The sequence below is a fragment of the Symphalangus syndactylus genome, chromosome 16, assembly GCF_028878055.3.
Source record: "Symphalangus syndactylus isolate Jambi chromosome 16, NHGRI_mSymSyn1-v2.1_pri, whole genome shotgun sequence".
Lineage (NCBI taxonomy): Eukaryota > Metazoa > Chordata > Mammalia > Primates > Hylobatidae > Symphalangus > Symphalangus syndactylus.
Genome location: NC_072438.2, coordinates 34,551,976 through 34,567,271, shown reverse-complemented (window position 1 = coordinate 34,567,271; position 15,296 = coordinate 34,551,976). Strand labels below are relative to the sequence as shown.

The 15,296-nt window shown below is 41.3% G+C and overlaps 1 protein-coding gene across 2 annotated transcripts in view; it reads right to left on the bottom strand.

The window, feature by feature from the left end:
- TBC1D19 (TBC1 domain family member 19) overlaps positions 1-15,296 on the bottom strand; it is a 277,728-nt gene that overhangs the window by 4,937 nt on the left and 257,495 nt on the right. For both annotated transcript variants that reach the window (XR_010116325.1, XR_010116326.1), the window contains exon 21: positions 5,359-5,486. The gene's annotated coding sequence lies outside the window, so the exon portion shown is untranslated. The remainder of the gene's footprint in view (positions 1-5,358; positions 5,487-15,296) is intronic.

Here is a 15,296-nt window from a genome sequence, read left to right as displayed (position 1 = left end):
TAAGGACACTAGCCATACTGAATTAGGACCAACCCTAATGACCTCATTTTAGCTTGATTACCTCTGTAAATAAACTATCTCCAAATACAGTCACACTCTGAGGTACGGGGAATTGGGACTTCAGCATATGAATTTGGGAGGGGGCACAATACAACCCACAAAATGCCTAAGTAAAGCAATAAACCTAAATCTCAAGACTGTCTTGAGGCTTAAATGAGATACTTACAGTATCTGATCCTGTACCTGGCATATAGCAGCCAATCAAACTGTAGAGTGGCAGAGAATATGATTTAACCACCAATAGTAATCTAAGTACAATCCCTAAAAAACTTTCTACATAAGTTGGCTATAAAAAATAATGAAAATGTTACTTTCTCTTAGAGTCAACCAAATGTTGCAGATGTAAGTATGTTTGGGTGACCCTAAAACTTGAGAAATGGATTTAGGATTTAAAGTTGGCATAATATGGATTTAGTGGTTCACCCAACAACAAGAGGATCTTCATTTATCTGTGTGGTAATTTGAAATGAAAGCTCTTTCATTTGCAAAGGGCATTAAGCTTTCATCATATATGTATCAAGTGACTACTAATGCCAGTCACTTGCTGGGCATCTGAGGTTAAAGAGACAGATCACCTACTCCCAAGATATGTTCCATCTAATGATGGAGACAGATTAACAAGTATTTACAGTAAAAATGTGATAATCAGGGTAAAAATAGAATGCTGCATAACCACAGTCCAACTGGGGCACTAGGGAAGATTTCTTAGAGGAAATAACAGTTAAAATGACTTTGAAGGTCAAGAAGGTATTACCAAATTAAAGGCTAACCAGAAAAAGAGGAAGCAAAGACATCCTAATCAGAAGTAATATCTGAACCTTTTTAAATATATAAAGTGAAAACTTTCTTACGGAAGAGTAAATATGTAGTCTTTGAAGAACAGCCATATTGTGTTCAACATTTTCATGTGAATAATTGGATAATAGATCTTTCTTGGCATTATGAGGCCTGTGTGTGTATGTGTGTGTGTGTGTGTGTGTACCATTTATTTTGACACAAAGTCTTGCTCTGTCATCCAGGCTGGAGTGCAGTGGCACAATCTCAGCTCACTGCAGCCTCAACCTCCTGGGCTCAAGTAATCCTCCCACCTCCTCAGCTTCCTGAGTAGCCAGGACTACAGGCGTGCAACATGATGGTCCAGCTAATTTTTGTTTATTTTTTGTGGAGACAGGGTCTCAAACTCCGGGACCCAAGCAATCTACCTACCGCAGCCTCCCAAAGTGCTGGTATTACAGGTGTGAGACACCACACCCAGCGACTGTTTGTGTACTGAACCACTTGGAAAACACCTAGTACACCATATTATCTGAAAGATGTAAGCCTAAAAGCCTATTTCTATATAATAGGCAATGTGATTAGACAGATGAAAGAAAGCTACATTAATGTGTACCAACAGGAGAAGAAATGGGTGGGACAGGATCTTTGGAAAAGCTAGCAGCTTACTGTTATAAAATGGAAGAAAGAAGTAACAACAGCAAAAGAGCTTCTGAAAGTTTGATAAATGGCATTTATTTTTTGGCTGCCAGGGAGCTCAAAGCTAACTTTGCTGTAAAATTTTAATAACCATGTAGAAACTTAAACCTATGTAACAGTTTACTCTTTCTTCTCAGTGTTCATTCCTGTTCTATGAAAATGGTGGTTCTACAGATACAAGCGAAGAATAAAAAAGAAGAGTCTATTGAATTTGGGTTATGTTTAGTTGCACATGTTGTCCTTAGTACATGCAGGAACAAAAGTAAAGTAAGCATTTAAATGTAATACGGAGAGACAGAGATTCAGTGTAAGAAATTTGCTACATGATTATGGAAGCTAACACCCATGATCTGTAGTTGATAAGCTGGAGACCCAGGAGAGCCAGTGGTATGGCTTAGTCTGAGGGCAGGAGAAAACTGATGTCTCTGCTCAAGCAGTCATGCAGAGAGGGAGTGAATCTTCTTTTCCTCACCTTTTCATTCTATTCAGGCCTTGAACAGATTGAGTGATGCCCAGCCATATTTGGAAGAGCAGTCTGCTTTACTCAGTCTACCAATTCCATTGCTAATGTTTAACCAAATATCTGGGCACCTTGTGGCCCAGTCATATTAAAATTAACTACCATATCACTGTATCTTAATGACTACCAAATCCATTACTGCAACTGAGAGCTGTACTCATACTGATAGTGGATACTGATAGTTCCACTTGGATGCATAATTAGCATCTCAAATTCACATGCTCAAAAACCATGCTCCTGATATTTTCCCCAAAACCTACTTCTCCTGATAGTCCCCATCTTAGTCAATGACTGCTCTATCCTTCTTCACATTCACCAGATCCTGTTGACTCTATCAATGATACAGAAAAATCATCTGATCTTTTCTTATCACCATACAGGTACCACTCTGGTACAAGCAAACATCAACTCTTGCCTGGGTTATTGCGATTTTCTCTTAGATGCTTTTTCCCTGTTTTGCCTGTGCCCTCCAGTGTCTATTTCTGATGCATCTGCAAGAGGTCATGTTCTCTCTTTAAAACCCTTAAACAGCTTGGAGTAAAAGCAATAATGATCAACAGGCCCCTGCATGATCTGGCCCCAGTTACCTTTCTGACCTCATTTCCTATTGCTCTCCTTCCCATTCAGTCTGCTGGAGCCATTCAGTCTCATCACCGGTCCTAGAACAAACTAGGCACAGCCTTTCCCCGGGGACTTTGCATTTGCTTTTCCTTCTGCCTAGAACGTTCTTTGAACAGATACTCACAATAGTTACTTTCTTATCTTTCTCCTTCAGCTCTTTGCACAGATGTCCCTTCTCAGTGGAGCCTTGTCTGACAACTCACTTTAAAATTGTAACCCTCACATCCACCCACAGATGCTTAACTTCCATGCCTGCACTGGCCTTCTGCATAGTCCTTATCACTACCTAAAATATTATAGATTACTTGAGCTTATAATATTGTCCATCTCTCCCACGAGAATGGGAGTTCCATCAAGGTAGGCATTTTATCCCCCGAGGCTAGAAGAGGGCCTGGTAGCATAGGCATTCAGTTACTATTTGGTGGATATTGAACGAATCAGCAGTGACTGAACACATAGATTCAAAACCCAAGTAGGAGTTTCTGCCAAAAAAAGGGGGGTGTCATTCACATATGGGTGTATGGGTGGAAGCTGGAATTGTGATCAAGTGGCAGGTTACTGAGTAGGGAGAATGTACAAAAAGAAGATTAAAGGGTTGAAATCCATCTTAGGAGCAGGCAGAGAAAGTTAGAATGAAGGAGCCTGAAAATCAGTAACAAGAGTGTAGAAGGAGAACCAGGAGAGAGTGAGCAAAGAGAAGGTAGACATACTCTCAATAAGAGTGGTTGGCAGTGTCCAGTGTAGCAGAAAGGTTAAGACTGGCACTAAAAAGTATCCATAGATATTGCTTAGTTTTTAAGAAAATAAATAAATAAATGGAGATCATCTTACACCATATATCCAACTCCAGATGGGTAAAGTGTTGAATGCAAAAATTTGATAAAGAAATATAATCTCAGGCTGGGCGCGGTGGCTCACGCTTGTAATCCCAGCACTTTGGGAGGCCGAGGCAGGCGGATCACGAGGTCAGGAGATCGAGACCACGGTGAAACCCCGTCTCTACTAAAAATACAAAAAAATTAGCCGGGCGTGGTGGCGGGCGCCTGTAGTCCCAGCTACTCGGAGAGGCTGAGGCGGGAGAATGGCGTGAACCCGGGAGGCGGAGCTTGCAGTGAGCCGAGATTACGCCACTGCACTCCAGCCTGGGCGACAGAGCGAGACTCCGTCTCAAAAAAAAAAAAAAAAAAGAAAAGAAATATAATCTCGATGGGTAATAATTTTCTAAGCTTAAAATAAATTATATAATTTACAAACTGATAAATTTGACTCCATTAAAATGAAAAACATTCTCCATATCAAAAAGAAGCTCAAAATGAAAATGTTAAAATAAAGTGGAAAAATATGTGCAATCCATTTGACAATGAGAATATTTTATATTTGAAAAAGCTCTTAACAATAAGAAAAATCTTAAGATTCTGATGCCTAAAAAGGTAAAAATATAAGCAAACATTCCACAAAAGTATAAATATAAGCAGTTGAAAAATGATCTACTTGACTAATGAAGTGCCAGTTAAGACAATAAGTTTTTTTCTCCTATTAACAAGGTTTAAAAATATAATTATGGCATATGAACTGAAACAGAATTACTTATATACTATCAGTAAACTATATGTGTACAATCCATTTTACACAGCCATTAAAAAATATGATATTCACAATAACCAAAAGGTAGAAACCACTCAAATGTCCATCAACAGTTGAATGGATAAACGAAATGTGGTACAGATTTAGATATATACACGGTGGCATATTATTCAGTCTTAAAAAGGAATAAAATTCTGATACATGCTACAACATGTATGAACCTTGAGAACATTATGGTAAGTGAAAAAAGCCAAACACAAAAGGATAAATATTATATGATTCCACTTATAGAAGTGATATTGTTTGGCTGTGTCCCCAACCAAATCTCATCTTAAATTGTACCTCCCATAATTCCCACATGTTGTGGGAGAGACTTGGTGGGAGATAATTGAATCATGGGGGCAGGTTCCCCCATACTGTTCTCATGGTACTGAATAAGTCTCACAAGATCTGATGGTTTTATAAGGAGAAATCCTTTTCACTTGGTCCTCATTCTCCTCTTGCCTGCCACCATATAAGATGTGACTTTGCTGCTCCTTCACCTTCTGCCATGATTGTGAGGCTTCCCCAGCCATGTGGGACTGTGAGTCCATTAAATCTCTTTTTCTTTATAAATTACCCAGTATCAGGTATGTCTTTATTAGCAGCATGAGAAAAGACTAGTACAACGAGGTACCTAGAATAGTCAAATTTCTAGAGAAAGAAAGTAGAGTAGTGGTTGCCAAAGTTGGGGAGGAGGGAATGGGAAGTTATTGTTAACAGTTAGAAGTTCAGTTTGGGATGATGAAAAGGTTCTGGAGATGGATAATAGTGATAGTTGCCCAACATTGTGAAAGTATCTAATGCCACTAAATTGTACACTTAACAATAGTTTAAATTGTCAATATTATATTATTTATTTTATATTTTACCACAATAAGGAAAGTCTTGAAAAAACATAGAAGTTTACAATAACCCAGTAATTACACTTTTTGAAATGACTCTTGTGGAAATAGACCAAAATTTATGTAAAGATGTTTATCAGAAATTTATTTATAATTCCAAAACGACTCTCTGAAACAATAGAATGGTGAAATACATGATGGCACATTCCCACTAACCTGGCAGCCCCAGGACACCAGGGACCTTGGCTGTTCTTGCTCTCCATCTCATCTCCACCATCTTCCTGTACTTGACACGTGGAAGATACTCAGCAAATACTTGTTGATTTCATTAATATGGTGAAATGCTATGTATGAGAATATTTATACAGGATTTTAATGATAGGAAAATGGTCTGTTATAATAAGCAAAAAAACAGGATAAGACTTGTAGGTATAATTTAATTTCAACTATACAAAACAGAGGTTCTTGGTATGTGAAATAATGAATTCCCTCATTGTTTCAGCCAATCTGAACTGTGGTTTATAACACCTGAAAACATCCCAAGGGATCCTTCCACCCACACAAGAACTTTACTCATAAAGAGTTCCTCATGCTTTCTCGTAGGTTATTAAGGAGAAAAGCAGAAAGTAGAAAAAAATAGTGGTACCATTAATAAAAGTTACCTGACAGCAAAGGAAAGAAACAGGAAAATTATTTAAACAAAACACAAAAAAGCAACCGTATCACTATAAAACACAGTTGGCTACAGCCATTTAGCATAGGATCGCAGTTTTACAGATTTGAATAACTTCTTCAGCTATTCTTACAATAATGGATATTTGTAATAATGATCCTGAGTCACTAATACAAATGTCCAGTTTGTGACAATATATTTTGTTTGAGAAGATGGAGCATTATATAACACAGTTTAGAAGGATTTTCATTACAATGCTTTAAATATTTCAAAGTTTTGGGACTCGTGAAATTAAATTCTTCTGGAAAATCCACTTAGCTAGAACTTCTCATTTTCCTGATAATATTCAAGAGAAATGAAAAGCTATTTTATTTGATGATCTGAAATTCTTGTATTTATGTTGGAAGTTGGGTTTTCCTAAGACCTGGAGTACATAACAGGTCACCTAGGATGGGGCAGAGGGCTGATTTAAAATGTAGTTTTCTCAGCTCGTCCCCTAAAGATTCTAATTTAGTGGGTCTGGGATGACATTTAAGTACTGGCACTTCTAACAGACACTTCAGATGTTTTGGCCTAGACCTGAAATAGTGGAATCAAGACATGAAGACTTAATTTAGGAATTGCTGGAGAGTTGCCTGCTTTATTTTAAGGTTATATAGTTTGGATGTCCCCTCCAAATCCCATGTTGAAATATTTTCCCCAGCATTGGAGGTGGACATGGTAGGAGGTGTTTGGATCGTGGGGCTGGGTCCCTCATGAAAGGCTTGGTGCCATCCCGTTGGTGATAATGTGAGTTCACACGAGATCCGGTTGTTTGAGAGTGTGTGGCACTTCCACACTCTCTTTCTCTTGCTCCCTCACTTGCCATGTGACAGGCCTGTTCCTGCTTCACCTTCTGTCATGAGTAAAAGCTCCCTGAGGCCTCCCCAGAAGCTGAGCAGGTGCTGGTGCCATGCTTTTACAGCCTGCAGAATCGTGATTCAATTAAACCTCTTTTCTTTGTAAATTACCTGGTCTCGGGTACTCCTTTATAGCAACACAAATAACTGCTTGACACAAAGGTAGTTGAGGATCATATCTGTCTTGACTTTACCAAGATTATATGATTCTGTTTTTAGCTGGAAAGAACTCTTGTTCTGCTATTAATAAAGTTTAAAATTTAGTTTGGGTTAACAACTTTATCTCAGATGTCATATTTACTGTTGATAAAATTGTAATATAGTATATGCCATTAATGGTCTCTGATGTCAATGCTACATTTTACCAGATGTCTTCATGGGGTGCTTCAGCACCATCTCTTCTTTCTCTGTTTGAGATGTTGAATCCCAACCTCTGATACCTAGATGAAGGATGAGTTATCTATAACACACTGGGAAAAGCATTATGTGAATATAGAAGAGTCTTAATCAAATGTATTACATGACTGAAAAGTTTGGGGAGACATGGATTTACTTGGATATGACACTGATATGTATAGACCTTAACCAAACAAGCATGAAGCTTTAAAAAGTGTCATGTGAACACGTTCCAAAAAAATTTTTAATACAGGAATTATTTTGCAACTCATTAATTTCCATTATGTTGTGTGTTTCTGGCAGTGGAAGAATTTTTGTTTCTGCTTCTTCTCCTTCCCCTTTTCTTCTCCATGACAAGCCTGCGCTCAGAAATAACCTCTAGTCACCCAGATATCCATAGAAACGTATCGTGCACGCTGCCTGAAAGACCTGTTCATTCTTAAAACCACAGATCATATATTACCTCCTCCAAGATCCTTTTCCTAATTGCCCAGGAAGACTTAGTTCTTCCTTTTTCTATGAAAGAACAGAGAAAAATGAAAATGTTCCTATGATTTCATTCATTCATTCAACAATTTAGCAACTACTCTGTTACAAATGCGTGTCGAGATGATATTTCATTAAGAAAACATGGAAATAGGCCAGGCACTGTGGCTCACGCCTATAATCCCAGCATTTGGGGAGGCTGAGGCAGGCAAATTGCTTGAGCCCAGGAGTTCAAGACCAGCCTGGGCAACATGGTGAAACCCCATCTTTACAAAAAATTAAGAGAAAGAAAGGAAAGAAGAAAGAACGAAAGAATGAAAGAAGGAAAGAAAGAAGGAAAGTGAGAAAGAAAGAGAGAGGGAGGGAGGGAGGGAGGGAGGAAGGAAGGAAGGAAGGAAGAGGAAAGAAAAGAAAAGGAAAGAAAGAGGGAGGGAGGGAAGGGAGGGAAGAAAGGAAGGAAAGAAGGAAGGAAGGAAGGGAAGGAAGGGAAGGAAGGGAAGGAAGGGGAAGGAAAGCCAGGTGTGGTGGTGTATGCCTGTAGTCCCAGCTACCCTGTGGTGGGGGGATCACCTGTGCCCGGGAGTTGGAGGCTGCAGTGAGCCGTGATCCCACCACTGCACTCCAGTCTGGGTGACAGAGTGAGACCCTGTCTCAAAAAAAAAAAAAAAAAAAAAAAAGAAAAGAAAATAAAGAAAAGAAAGGAAAAGAAAAGCAAAGAAAAGAAAAAGGAAAACAAGGAAATGTAAAGGGAGAAGCACACTTGAGGGATGACGTCAGGTGAGAACATGTTGAGCTTGAGTTGCCTGCAAACCCCCAAGATACGGCAGGTCCGGAGAGGAGATGCAGAATCCAGACTGAAGATGTAGTGGGGAGCCATCAGCAAAAGCAGGCCTGGGCAGAACCAGGTATACAGTTTGTGGGGCCTGATAAAAAATAAAAATGTGGGGGCCCTTGTTCAAAGAGCAGGAAAAAAGTGCCATTAAAATGACTAAAGGTACTAAGGCCCTAAAATATAAAATATTCCCTTTCCTCCAAGATCTCTCTTTCTCTCTCAACATGTCATGGTGAGTTTTAAATTCACTATTTAATATTGCTCTAAATAAAGATTTTAAATTACTGGCATGAATTTTACTGTTCATCTTTATATTGTGCAATGCCAGTTCTAGATGTAGATATTAGAACATTGAGCTCCTGTCAGAATCACTGACGTCACACCATTCATATTTTATGCCTTGACCCCGGAAGGTGTCTCAAGCTCGTCAGAAGAAATGAACACAAGCCAGACTCAGAGAAGCTAAAAGGAGAAAGAAAAGGTTCTCCCAGGAACAGAGTGGCCCAAAGGATCCAAAAATACACCTAGGGTAAGTTCAGACTCTCCCAGATGCTCTGGTTCCTGCCGTGGGACTTGGAAGTTCCATATGCACTTGAGCCTGACAGCTGCCATTTTCCCTCTCTCACCAGCCCGCATGCACCACACCTCAGTGAGGGGCTGGGAAGTCAAGTCAGGCATCTCCACTTTCCATGAGTCAGTTGTCCCAGCCCATAGCAGATGGGCAATCCCAAGGATATTGCAACCTCTGCATCAAGATGTGCTAGGGACTTGGATCACAGGTGGTAAGAGGCTGACCCCCATTAAGTCATACATTCCTTTTTTTTTTTTTTTTTGAGACAGAGTCTCACTCTGTCACCCAGGCTGGAGTGCAGTCATGCGATCTCAGCTCACTGCAACCTCTACCTCCCAGGTTCAAGCAATTCTCTTTCTCTTGCTCAGCCTCCCGAGTAGCTGGGACTACAGGCACACGCCATCATGCCTGGCTAATTTTTGTATTTTTAGTAGAGAATTTTGTATTTTTGGTTTCGCCACGTTGGCCAGGGTGGTCTCGAACTCCTGACCTCAGGTGATCTGCCCACCTCAGCCTCCCAAAGTGCTGGGATTACAGGCATGAGCCACTGTGCCCAGCCTCATGCACTCAGGCTAGGGTGAGGACAGCCGCTGTTGCCAGGCCTCGACTAGAGATGCAGGTGCAAGGACCAACTCTTCTTGCACCTGCACTCAGCTTCCTGCCAGGGTGGAGGATAGCAGCAGTCTTGGGGGGAAGGGTAGGAAGAGGAGAGTGGCAGGACCTGGGTGGGGAAGGTTGAAGGAACAGGTGGCCAAGAACTCTTCTCAGGCTGAGAAATGAGAAGAAGGGCAATGAGAAGGACAGCGCTTGAGCTGAAATGCTAAGTCCCTGGCACATGCTTGTTATCCCATCATACTTCACTCACAAAACATAAATTCAGAGATAACATTGTAAGAATTTCAAGACAGCAGCTGCAGAGCACTAACCCATGATCATGGAGCTCTTCTGAACGTGGGGCCCAGGGCAACTGCACTGACTGCAAGCCCTGGGTCTACGACATTTCCCACGAGGAGGAGAAAATAGAAGGGGACTAAGAAGGAACACAGGGAGCCTCAATATGATTGAGGTAGGTATGGGGGCCAGGGGAACAGCAGAAAAATGGGCAGAAACAAATAGGCAGAACCTATAAAGAACCAGACCCAGAGGCCAAGAGAACCATAGACTCATCTACGGTACAGTCTTCTCCTCAGAGGTCTACAGTGATGTCTACTTTCCCTACAAGCATTAAAAAAAATGAGCCAATAGTTAGAAATTAGAGGCTGGGTGCGGTGGCTCACACCTGTAATCCCAGCACTTTGGGAGGCTGAGGCAGGCGGATTGCCTGAGGTCAGGAGTTTGAGACCACCCTGGCCAACATGGTGAGACCCCATCTCTACTAAAAATACAAAAATTGGCTGGGCATGATGGCGGGCACCTGTAATCCCAGCTACTCAGGAGGCTGAGGCAGGGGAATCACTTGAACCCAGGAGGCGGCGGTTGCAGTGAGCTGAGATCACACCACCGCACTCCAGCCTGGGTGACAGAGTATAACTCAGTCAAAAAGAAAGAAAGAAAGAGAGAAAGAAAGAAGAATTATAAACAGTCTTATAAAAACCAAGCTTTTCTTTAAAAAAAAAAAATCAAAATATTTATCAATGCGGTGTCCACATTCCTCCATGGCCAAAATCAACCAGAGACAGCAGCAGCTGCTACCTTAGAAAGGACACATGCCCACAGTTTGACAGGCTTCCTGTGACTCACCCTACACTGGTGAACCCAGCTTCACCTGTGTAGACTGCAGCCAGCCTGTGGGCATGTGAGTTTGGAGCCTCGGGTCTGCATTGCATGTGCAATGCTGCAGAAGGTCAATCAGGAGGAGACCTAAAAATAGGCCATTGGATCTGGAAAGGAGGAAAACATTGGTGATCTTAATGAGAACAATCTGAATGGAGTTTTGGGATGGAAGCCAGATGGCAGTGGGCGGATAAGTGAATGGGAGGTGATGAAGTTGAGCCAGCAAGGGTAGAGACTAATTTTTTCAGCATTTTTTTTGACATAAAGGGGGGGGTGATGGAAAAGGAGATTGAACCCACCCAGCTATCCCTATGCCTCCCTCCTGCTCCTTCCCACACATCTTCTTTAACTAAATAAAGAAGGAAAGCAACATGAAATGAAGCAAGAGCTCTGTTTGAAATTTTACACGTTAGAAAAAAATCTATTCAAGACCAGAAGTGGAAATTAACTAGGCTTTTACTGTGCCCTATTATAAGTGTCATACTCAGAGATATCAATCGTAAGTATTTATTACTGTTGGAATTGGTGGTTAGAAAAATAAAGTTAGGCTGCTTGAGACTAATTCATAGGTTTTAATTTTTTAAAGCCACTTTAAAATTTTTATCCTATGATGACATCGTTTTTATGGCAAGTTTTAGAAAAAAACCCTTTTGTTTATATCGTAGAAAGAAAGCAGAGTTGCACAGTTTAGGAGCTACTCTGAAAACCCAGGGAACTATTTGACAGCCCTGTGCATGTTTCAAAATAGCAGGTAAACTACTTAAATCCTAAGATGTTGTATAGAATAAGCAACATTCCTCCATTCAATTCTTGAATAAACGAATCTTAAAATAAATGATGACATCTGTTTCCACCCACTGCCCCGTTGTTTGGATGTTTCGTGGGCTTGTTTGTTCATATAGAATGTAATTTGGAAGGCTGATATTTTATTATGAACATATTTAGGTTGGGATTTAGCAGGCTCTGCATTTTATGAAGGCTCTAACTTGGTCAAATATTCCCTATCCCAAAAGTGGAACTTACCAGAATTATCAGGGCATAAGGCCTCTTGCTTGCTGCTACTGGAAATGCTCTTTGATATGTTAACAGATTCTGAAAGGCGATTTAGGTCAGGTTTTGGAATCCTTGCAAACTAATCAGATTTTAACTTTGACTTCCTCTAGTCTTGACAAAGTACAGGAAGTCTGCTCCCTCCCGCTGTGGCCTACTCTCACCAACTGCTTAGAATGTGTTCTGCAGACTTCACCAGGGGTTCAGGAGATATGGAGCTTTCAACATATATAGTGTGTTTGTGTGATTTTATGACTTCTAGTGGATGTCAAGTACATAAGTCAAGCGATGCTTTTTTTTTTAAAGGGAGAAAATTGTATAATTCTTTTATTCTCGTTTTTCATGAAGTCATATATGTCAGCCAGCCTTTGCTTAATAAACTGCTAGATTTCTTTAAGAAAAAACCTTGAGCTGGTGTCTACAACTTTAAGTACCAACCTTTGACACTAATAAATACTTTCAGCCTCTACAATAAGCTGATACTGGTCAGCTTATTGTTTGAAATCCAAACTTGCAAGTCAGTGAGCCAGCTTTGTATGCATACGTCCAACAACTGGCCCATTCTACACTCAGATGCAGGTGGTATCGGAAGTTGCATGGGTGAGTAGGCTGAGGGTATGAGGAGGGAAGGACTTGGTGGCAGACAGAGGAAATGGATGGGAAAGGGGCCAAGAGAATGGGAAAATGAGCCATTCTCATTGCCTTTTTTCTCATAATTCAACCACTCTTTAGCCACAAGAAATATAGATTCTGTCCCCACTTAATCATTGAAACTGATATCTGCAAACCCAGTGGATTTTTATTCAACCTTTATTCTCCTTAACACCTTGCAGAATGTGACAGTCATATTTTAGGGGGAAAAAATGTCGAATTTTTTATAAAATCTCCTTCTCTCTGGGCTTATGTAGCACCAACTGTCTTGGTCCTCCTGCTATCAATACTTACTGTCCTCCTTTCTAACCAGCCTTTCTCTTACCTCCAACATTTCATCCTTCCCAGCCTCACCCCCACCCCACATGCATCCTTGTAGGTCTGGCTTCTCTACTCTTGCCCTTAGTGATCTCATCCAGTGTCCTGTTTTTGCTTGTCTCCTCCATACAGATGATTGCTAAATCATGTTATGTAGCCTCAGCTTCTTTGCCAAATTATAGATCAATATCAATGACTAGTGGAAAGAGCTAAGAGATTGGAATTTAAATCTAATGACATCACATATGTGAAAACTCCAAGTGCTATACAGATGCCAAATGTTATTCTCTGCCTTCCATAGCTTTCAAGCCACTTTCATTCTTCCTGATATCTTCCTGACATCTCCTAGGGGCCCTACCTTCTAGTTAAACGGGGAAAATTGTGGTGCCATCTTTGATTTTCCTCTCTCATTCATCTCATCCAACCAGTGCCTCTAAGTACTACATATTTGCCAGTCTATTGCATCTTCCTTTTTTTTCCAACTCATCACACTCACCACTAAGCAAAATGGTCTTTTCCATGCCCATCTCCCAATATGACACTTGACTCAGGCCTCAGTGAATCTCCATTGCTTACCAAAACCAGTACGAACTTTTCCACCCAGTATTGGAGCTTCTCCATAATATAGACCTTTTATGCCTCTGTGGCTTATTGACTTGCCACTCTCCTATTCAATCACTATGCCCCAGCCAAATAGGTGGATTTTTACTCCCCACAACCCCTCCAAACATTCCCACTTCTGGACACTTGCTTGGGACAGTCTCTCCAATGGAATGACTTTCTGTCTTCTCCCCCATCCTGTCTTCAAGGCAATATGGGTCTGGGTCCAGGCTGGAAAATAGATTCCCTCTCTAGATGTTTCAAACACAGGGAATTTGATACAGGGAATTGGTTTCCAAGGTGCTGGGAGGTTTGGAAGAGTAAATGGGAGAAACAGAGGGGTTAACGGAGCAAGAAAAGAAGCCATAGCTAAACTCCCTTGGGCTGAAGTCCCTACATTCACACCTGCTGCTGTGGGGTTTGCCAGTTCTGGATAGACAAAGGGACATGGCTGGAACTACTGGAACGGTGCTGCCTCTGCCTGGGCTGCTGAAATCTGGAATTCTCTTCCTCCCTGCAATCCCTGCTGCTGCTCCAGCAACCTCCAGCAGTCTTCACTCTCAAAACTGGTGCAGGACTCTTCTCTGCTGCTGCCTTTGGATTTTCCTCTGGACCCAGCTGGCAAGAGAGCCTAGGAAATGTAGTTTTCAGACACCTGTTCGTACCTCTACAGAGCATAATATAGAAGGGCAGCTGGGGGTGCAGGACAACAGGTGAAAAGCTGGACAATGGCCCAATACAAACACTACATATTCCCTGAAGTGTTTCTTGATTCCCACCTCCCTCTGCCCCTCCGACACTATCAGCTTCAAAAGACTTCTCCCTCTTCTGAATTTTGTCCATGGGTCTGTTTGAATTCATTTAAAATACATTTGTTGAGGAACCCCTCTGTGCCAGGCGCTGTGCTAGAAGCTGAAAATACAACTATGAGTAAGACAGACTTGGCTGCCATTCTTCTAGAACTTCATGGAGTTTAAAGTCTAGTTAAGGAGACGTACAATTAAATAAGCAATTACAATGTAGCTTGATGAGCATTAAGACAGGGGAGGTCGAAGTGTCAGAGCACATAAGAACGATGTTTAAACCAAACTGGAAGGGTCAGGAAGTGCTTCCAGAGGAAGCCAAAATCTGAAGCCAAAGAGGCAAGGGCCAGGGAGAAATGCTCTTGATAGAAACAAAATCATGTCCAAAGGCCCAGAAGTGATAGACAGGGAGAGAGAGAGAGAGAGAGAGCACTTCATATGCAACAACCAGAATGCACGTGGTGTAGGCAGCATATGCATTTCGAAGGGAAGAACGGGAAAGAAGAGAATGGGGAGAGATAATGGCTAGGGAAGAAAATAGGCATCATAGAACACAAGCCTGGTAAGCCACATCAAAGTTTGAACTTTACCCTAAGGACAATGGGAAGCCATTGAAGGTTTATAGTAGAAATGTGACATGATCAGATTTTCGTTTAGGAAGTTCATGTTGACTTCAGGGCAAAGAATAGGGTGAAGGGAGGCAGGGAAACTATTTAGGAAGGTGTTAGAGAAATCAAGAATAGTGGCTGAGACTAGGCTATGGCACTGGAAAGAAATGATAGATTCAAGAGGTGTTTAGAAAGGAGAGTTGATGTGTGCACCTGGGAAATGGAGAGTCAAGGATGGCTCCTACAATTCTGCCTTGCCTTTATTAACTGCATGAACAGAAGTGACACTGCTGAGATCGAGAATGTAGGAGGTTGAGGTTTTGGGAGTGTACTCATTTCTTATTGCTGCTGTAACAAATTGTCACAAACTTAGTGAATTAACACAAATTTATTATCTTATAGGTCTAGATGTCAGCTGTCCATGTGGGTCTCACTGGGCTAAAATCAAGGTGTTGGAACGGCTGCTTCCTTCTGCAGGCTCTAGGGGAGAATCT